Consider the following 7,600-nt stretch of genomic DNA (forward strand, 5'->3'; position numbering starts at 1 on the left):
ACCCAAGGGAGAGCAGAGGGCATGATGGGAAAGCAGAAAAGGGTCATTTCTCTGGACCTTGGGAGTCAGGGAAGGTGTCCTAGAAGAAGTGGCCCCTGAACTAACATCAAAGATCCAAAAGGGTAACTAGCTGGTGAGGGAGAAAGAGAGAAAGAATGTGACTGTGACTGTGGGGTGGAAGGTTTAACCGGTGTGGAGGGAACAGCATGTGTGAGGCCAGGAAAGGCAAGAGAACAAACTTGGTTGGTGGCTGGGAAAGGAGATGATGGGCTTAGAAAGCTGGGCAAGGCTTACCTGAACCAGGGCCATAAAGAGGGGGTGAGTAGGGACATCCAGGGAGTAGCACCTGTAGGACCAGTGGAGGAGGATGGAGGAGCACAGGGGCTCATGTTAATATCTACACTGTTTGTTCACATGTTTGAGTTGAAAACTAGACTGTGGTGCCTTTGAGGGAAGCCACCGTGAGTGATCTACCTGTGGGAACGGAATGCCCACAGTAGTGCAGACAGGTGACCTGCTATGGAATCTGTGGGGTATGGCACAAAATGACAAGATGAGCCCTAGTTAAAACATTAATAATTCCCAGATGGTGACAGTAGAGCATGGAACCATGCATGGGGGCATTCTGAGCACAGGGCACAATTCAACTGTACACGTCATGAGGGTGCCGGCAGTGACCGGCCACATGGGAGGACTCAACCTCCTGCTCAGAGTGACATGTTGCGGTGGGCAGAGTGTTTCCACATATCCACTTGGCAGCGTCAGACAGCGTGTTTCCACATATCCACGCGCTCAGGGATGGATCTGGAGGGCCCTCGGGCTTTTCTGCTTTGCACACGGACACTGTGCTGATGCTTCACCCGCTACTGGCTCCAGAGCTGCTCATCTTACTTGGTTTTAGTCTAGTCCACTTAGTTTTAAGCATGAAACAGTGGTGGGTTCTCTCTCTTTCCTGCTAGACTTGAACTTGAGAGGAAGTGAAGTGAGAAGGCACCAGAGCCATTTGTCCACCAAGAGGTGAGATTGTGCCTGAGGATGGATGCAACCTATTGCAGGTGGAAAGGAGAGGCAGAGAGAATCTGGGCCCTGGTGATGCCATTAACACTGGCATCAAACTCGGCCCAAAGCCGGCCTGTACCCCGAGCTCTCCAGTTACAGATTAAGACGGTTCTTTTCAGCATTGGCTAGTCAGTGTGGGTTGCTTTTTATTTTAATTTCTTTGGTCACATGCAACCAAAACAATCAACCTCATTTATTCATTCTTCCATGTCTCGATTCATTCAGCAAAGGCTCACTGAGCTGCTGTTTTTGGCTGAGCAGTGTGCGAAGTGGTGCAATGAGAATGAGGCGAGAAGCGAAGCTAAAGGAGCAGGGGAATGAAACGCTGGTCGCTCTGCTTCTGCTGCTTCTTCAATGCCACGGGTCTGGACCCAGGTCTCCTGTCAATCCAGAGCTTCCAGTAACTTCTTTCTGAATGAAGACGCACCCATCTTAATTCCTTCTCCATTTCCCTCGAAGGGGATAGGTCCTTCTGTGAGTTTTCTCTTCTCACGAAACAATGGATCCCGCGCGGCTTAACAGCCGCCTGTCTTCAGTAGGCGTGAGGGGTCCTGGAAGACATGAGTCACAGTTCCTACCCACAAGGACTCACCAACCTGTGGCTGTGATGGTTGCTTTGTTAATAAAGCGCCCCAGTTTGTGATGGTTGCCCGGGCACACAATCCCATTGCAACCGGGGAACACAATGGCGGAGCCAGGATGGAGAGCAAAGGGAGCATCCGGCCCAGTCGCCCCCCAGGAGTACTCACCTGGGAGGATCAGGGAGGAGAGGTGGGTGGCTCACCTGCTGCGGGAGGACAGATGGGAAGCAAAGACAGAGACGCGAGGTTTTAGGTGGCTGCAGCGAAAATGACAGACTCAGACGCTCCCCGCCGCCCCCCGCCCCCCAGCGCGGATTCTGGGAGAGATAGCAGGCAAGTCGGGGGTGCATTCAAGGAGGGCCAGGAGCTGGACCGCGTACAGAAACATGTCAGTTTTTCAATTCTCCCATCTTGGAACCCTTAGGAGGTCTTGGCTGTGCAAAACAACATATTACTTCTGAATCGGAGTCTCTGAAGCGCTGGCAGGGGGGCCGTCGGCCGGCGATGCTGCCATATGTGTTTAGAATCTCATGCGCCATAATTAATTTCCATTCTGCAGGAATGAATAATTAATAGAGCATTTCACGTGGACGGATCCAAACAGAAGTTGACACATATTAAGGGACACACGCTGCTGAGCAAACTTTTGAAACTGGGGCGCTTTATTAACAAAGCAACTTCCTAAGAGTCCCCACCTTCCGGACCACGGGAACTGAACACGTTCCAGCAGAGGGCGGGCCGCGCGGAGGACAGCACGCTGTGACTGGGGAGGCGGAGGCAATGGGAAGGCGGCGCTCCTTGGAAGTGGCCTGTGGGGGGCTGGGTACTAAGGTGAAGGATAACCCAGATACAGAAGGAGAGGAAAATAAAATGACAGCCTTGAAGGACTGTGGGAGCTAAATATTTTACTTTGATTTTTAATTATGCAGCCTTGAGGGGGGAACGTGGGCACAGCGATAGTAACCTTAGGGAGATTGAAAAGAAGGATTTCAAAAGTTCTCCCTGACAGATGTTGGTTAGCCCACACAATGGCGTCCCCACAGCTTCGCCCGCCTCCCTGTCCCACTCACAGGTCCTCTTAGTAAGTCCGTTGAAACATCAGCCGAGTCACCAAATTTGTGGAGGACGAACAGCTGGATTATACATACTCCAGGCAGAGCGACGCGGTCCTGAAAGACGCCCCTTCATCAGAATTCTGAGCTGCCATGAGAAGTACGGTTACTTACTTTTTTATTCTCATCATTATTGATACTATCATCACTATTCACATCGTCCACATACTTGGGGCCCTCTGGGCCAGTCACGGGGCCGGGTACACCTCAGGAGAAGGAAGTGGGCATGTGGCCCCGACTCTCTCCATCAGGAAACAGAGGCTCAGTGTGGGCAAGATGCTCCCCCACCCCTTACACCGTGAGAAAGGGGGGGACCTAGACACGAGTCTGGGTCTGTGGCTCCAAACCTTATGCTCCTGTTGTGAGACAGGGACACCTTCTCTTTTGTAGAAGTGGATGCAGGTTTCTGACGAGAGTGTAGGGCAAACACACAGCATTCTAAGAGGAAGGGGCGCGTTGCCTGGTCAGCACTTTTCCTTGGGAACCTGAAGGGGTTGGATGGGGAAGGCTTTGGTTTTACAAAATCCCATGGCACCAGCATGGACCTCCAGAGGATGATCCATGTAGTTGGGCTGCATGAACAGAAGTATGGTTCTTGGACTGAGGGAGGCGATAGGGTGGGTGTGCCTGGCTTTAGCCAGATGTCCCCTGAGAGTTGCACTCAGCTCTAGGAGAAGGCTCTCGACTCCAGGGGGGCAGTGGGAAGCCAGGACGGGATGGCGATAGGACTCCAAGTCCTGCTACGTGAGGACAGCACTTTATTTATTTTTTTAAGAAGCTCTTTATTTTATTTTATTTATTTATTTTATTTTATTTTATTTTATTTTATTTTATTTTATTATTTTATTTTATTTATTTTATTTTTTAAGAAGCTCTTTAGATGAAGCCAGGATCCTGTTCTCCCTCCTTGGAAGGGTCCTGCATGGAAATTTTTGGACTCATCCCAAAAGCCAGAGGATGCAACTCCTGGGCAGCCACACTGAGGCTGGGCTTGGCATCAGGGAGAAAGTCCAACATGGGAGCAAGGCCATGCACACAGCATGTGGCCAGGCGCTGGGCTCGGGGAGGAGCCCAGGCCTTGTTCTCTGGGAATGAGGAGACATGCTCTGATGAACCCCAAACTGGCCGCATGGAGAACATGAAGTGGTGGAGGGGAGAGAGAGGAGAGAGAGAGAGCGGGAGAGAGAGTTTGCAGGGTGATCAGGAGAGGGAGCTAGGGAGGAAAAGGGGAAGAGGGAAAGAAAAGAGAGAGAAACAGAGAAAGATGCCCGGTTAGCCCGGAGTTGCCCTACCCACTCCGCCCCGCCCTCTCCCCCGGGGAGAGCGGCTAGAAGGAGCAGCCATCTTGGATGCCCAGACTGGCTCAGCCTTTAGAAGGTTTCCGTCCAGCCATCACCTGTCTACAAGCACACGAGAGACCTGCAGCGTCAGGAGGGGTGAGAGCGAATCGCTGCTTTAGGCCACCAGGTTCGGGATGGTTGTGATGCAGCGATCGATGGCTAGAGGAGAGGGCAGTGGCCGGGAGCCTGCCTGCACATGGGCTGTGTCCTCCAACAAGCAGGTGGGCATGTTCAGGGTGTGAGAGCAGAGGCCTACGGGGCCTCACCAGGTCTCCCCCAGGAGCCGGCATACCCGCCCTTCCTTCCTCTGTGGCCCGTGGCCAGCCCAGAGTCAGGAGAGGGGAATGGACACATCAGCTCTTGATGGTATGGACAAGGTCACAGTGCAAAGGCCGTGGATGGCGGGAGGGGGATCATTTCTGTAGGTGAGATCATTTCTGTAATCCATGGACTGCAGCTCATTTGCCCAGCGTGGCCTGGGGGAGCCTCCGAGACCTGCTCAAGAAGATGCCTCGGGATGCAGGGTGATGGCGATGTGGCCATTCCCGCTGGGGACACTGTCATCCCAAGCAGCATGCCACAGTTCTGAGCTGGCAAAGACTTTGAAATTGTTCTTGCCCTCCCCTCCCATTTTACAGAGGAAGAAACTAAGGGTCAGAGATGCTGAAAGGCTTCCCTCAGGCCCGCCAACCTCGAGGCGGCGTGGAGTCTGGAGCAGGCGGGCACCAGCCCATCCAGCCGGTCACCTGGGACGCCTCCTCTAAGGTGGGGTTCCCCCATAAAGTGGGGCTGTTGGGGCTCTTGGGAGTATATCCTGGTTGCCCCCTATGATGCCCACACACAGGGCCACACTGATGGCTGTTACTATGCCAGACTCGCACTGGAACCCTCTTCCTGCCACCTTCTCCTGCCATGCCTGGATGTTTGTCTTCCACATCCAGACAAACTCAGGCTCAACAGCATGGAGAGGTATCAGCCCAGGCAGCACGGCTGCACGTGGCCGCCAGGGCGCTGGAGAGCCCGCCAGACACACGACACACTGGGCGTGGCTTTCTGGAAACTTCCCTGCTGTGTGTATGTGTGTGTGTGTGTGTGTGTACGCGCGCACACGTGTGCAGGCGCGAGCTTGTGCCTGGGTTAAAATCGTTATCTTTTCCTAACAATTCTCACATCATCGAACCTGACAGGATGGATTTACTGTTTAAGGTAAATATTGAATTTCTACACTCCAGGCATGTGGTCTCCATTAGAGGAATCACAAACAATTTATTGATATTTTAAGAAAGAAAATAACGGCAGACAAATTATACCGTGATGATAGGGTGTGGGAGAGCCAGGGAAGGGCCGTGGCTGGAAGCAATGAAGGGATATCACCATTCAGCAATTAATGGGTGTCCATGAAGCAGCTAGGAGGGGACTGCTGAGTGAAAGCCGGTCCGTGCTTTGTAACAAATGCTGCATCAAGGTGCCGACTTGAAGATACGGTCTGCGGGGACAATCGCAGCCTTTACTAAAAGAGTGTGATGTTAGAGGAATATTCAACAGACCGTCTGTCCTGTGGGCTGCTTGCTGAGCCTGAGTCCCAGGTTCAAGTCCTCGTTGAGCAGAGGCTGGTGTGCTTTGTAACAAACGCTGCATCGGCCACTGGAAGAGGAGGCAGGAAGCTCCGCACGTGACCGTGGACACAGTAATAAGCTCTCAGGGCTCAGTTTCCCTCCGGAAACATACGCTGGCATAGGGAGCCCTACTTCCTTCCCACTGTGAGAAAGGCTTGGACTTACAACATGGAAGCTGGGCTGGTGCGCGCGTGGACACACACACACACACACACACACACACTCCTCCCACTCCCCAAATATCAAAGGCCTAAAAGTTATTAAGTGCATCGTATAGCAATTTGAAATGAAGACAGAGTTCAACTGATGAAAAAAGTAATGACAAGTGCATGCATACACACACATGCACACACACACAGGCACGAACACATGTGCACACACACATGCTAACATGCGCACACAGTGCACATTCGCACAGATGCACATGCACACAGGTGCACAGACACACATGCACCCACATGGCGTTTGCAAATGGCCTTGTCCACTCGAAGGTGGGGCAGGGGAGGTCAATGCCATATGTCCTTAGCGTGCTTCCTCGCTTGCAAGGGCTGTGATTTACCGGGTTCACGCACATCAGGATTGGCGCCTTTCCTTACTCAGAAGTCTTCCTATTTATTTCAGCAGAACGATTTTTCTACATAAAAGAACAATGCTAGTTGAAATGAAGGACCTAGAGGGGCCCCAAGGCCTGGCCCGCCGACTCCGGGGCTGATGCGCAAGAGCCTGGGCGGAGGCCAGGGGCTCCGCGGAGCACGGACAATGTGGAAGGCATTTGACGGCTGCGATCGTTTTCATCAAAGAGTCCCAGCGCACACTCCACAGCTTCTTTGCATTAAACTCTGCGACTGAACTTTCAGGAAGAGACCTTGATCTTTTTTCCTTGTAACCCTTCCTCCCGCCCTCCAGGCCATCTGAAACACCCTGCTGTCTTTGTGGGAAGGTTCATGTCTCGCACCCCAAATGGGTCCATTTCTTGGCTCTCAAGGGGCCTCCCCACCCCTATCCATGTGAACAGCCTGGTGGAAGGGGAGACCACGAGGCCCTGAGACCTACTGAGGACGAGGGCGGGATAGGGCTTTCCTGAAGGATTCCCAGGAGGAAAACCGCCTGCTACCATCAGCTTCCGTGTTCCTGCGTGGGGGCTGCACGTGGTCACACTGTGCTGTGTGTTAGGCCACTGAGGGGCCAATCCCGCAGTCACCGAGCCAAACGTGGGGGAGTAGGATCCCCATGAACGCATTTAGCTGACTGTTTCTTTTTACTTTATTTTTTGACTGTAGGGAAAGATACATAACATAAAACATACCATGTTACTCACTGTTCAGAGTACATTTCAGTGGCAGTGAGTATATTCCCAATGTTGTACAACCGTCACTGTCATCCATCTCCGAACGTTTTTACCTTCCCAAAAGGAAGCTCCGTAAACACTAACTCCCCATTTTTCCCTCCCGCCAGCGCCTGCTCACCCCTATTCTACTTCTGTCTCTAGGAATTGCGACTTTTAGGCATTTCATTTAAGTGGAATCATACGGTACCTGTCCTTCTATGGCTGGCTTTGTCCACTTCTCTAATGTCCTAACGATTCCTCTATGGGGTAACACGTGTCAGCATTTCTTTCCATTTTCCAGCCTGGACAATACTCTATTGCATGGATGCACATGATCCATTCATCCCTTGGGGGACACTTGGGCTGTTGCCACCTCTTGGCTCTGGGAACAATGCTGCTCTGAACACAGGTCTGGAGATGCCTGCTTAAATCCCAGCTTCCAGTCCTTTGGGCTGTCTGCCTTGACGCGGGTTTGCTGGATTAGAGCGTCGTTCTATGTTGAGTTTCTGGAGGAGCTGTCCACCTTGAGTCTTGGGCTGGGCCACTTTCAAAGGACTGAGTGTGG

The sequence above is a fragment of the Myotis myotis genome, unplaced genomic scaffold (genome assembly GCF_014108235.1).
Source record: "Myotis myotis isolate mMyoMyo1 unplaced genomic scaffold, mMyoMyo1.p scaffold_m19_p_1, whole genome shotgun sequence".
Taxonomy (NCBI): Eukaryota; Metazoa; Chordata; class Mammalia; order Chiroptera; family Vespertilionidae; genus Myotis; species Myotis myotis.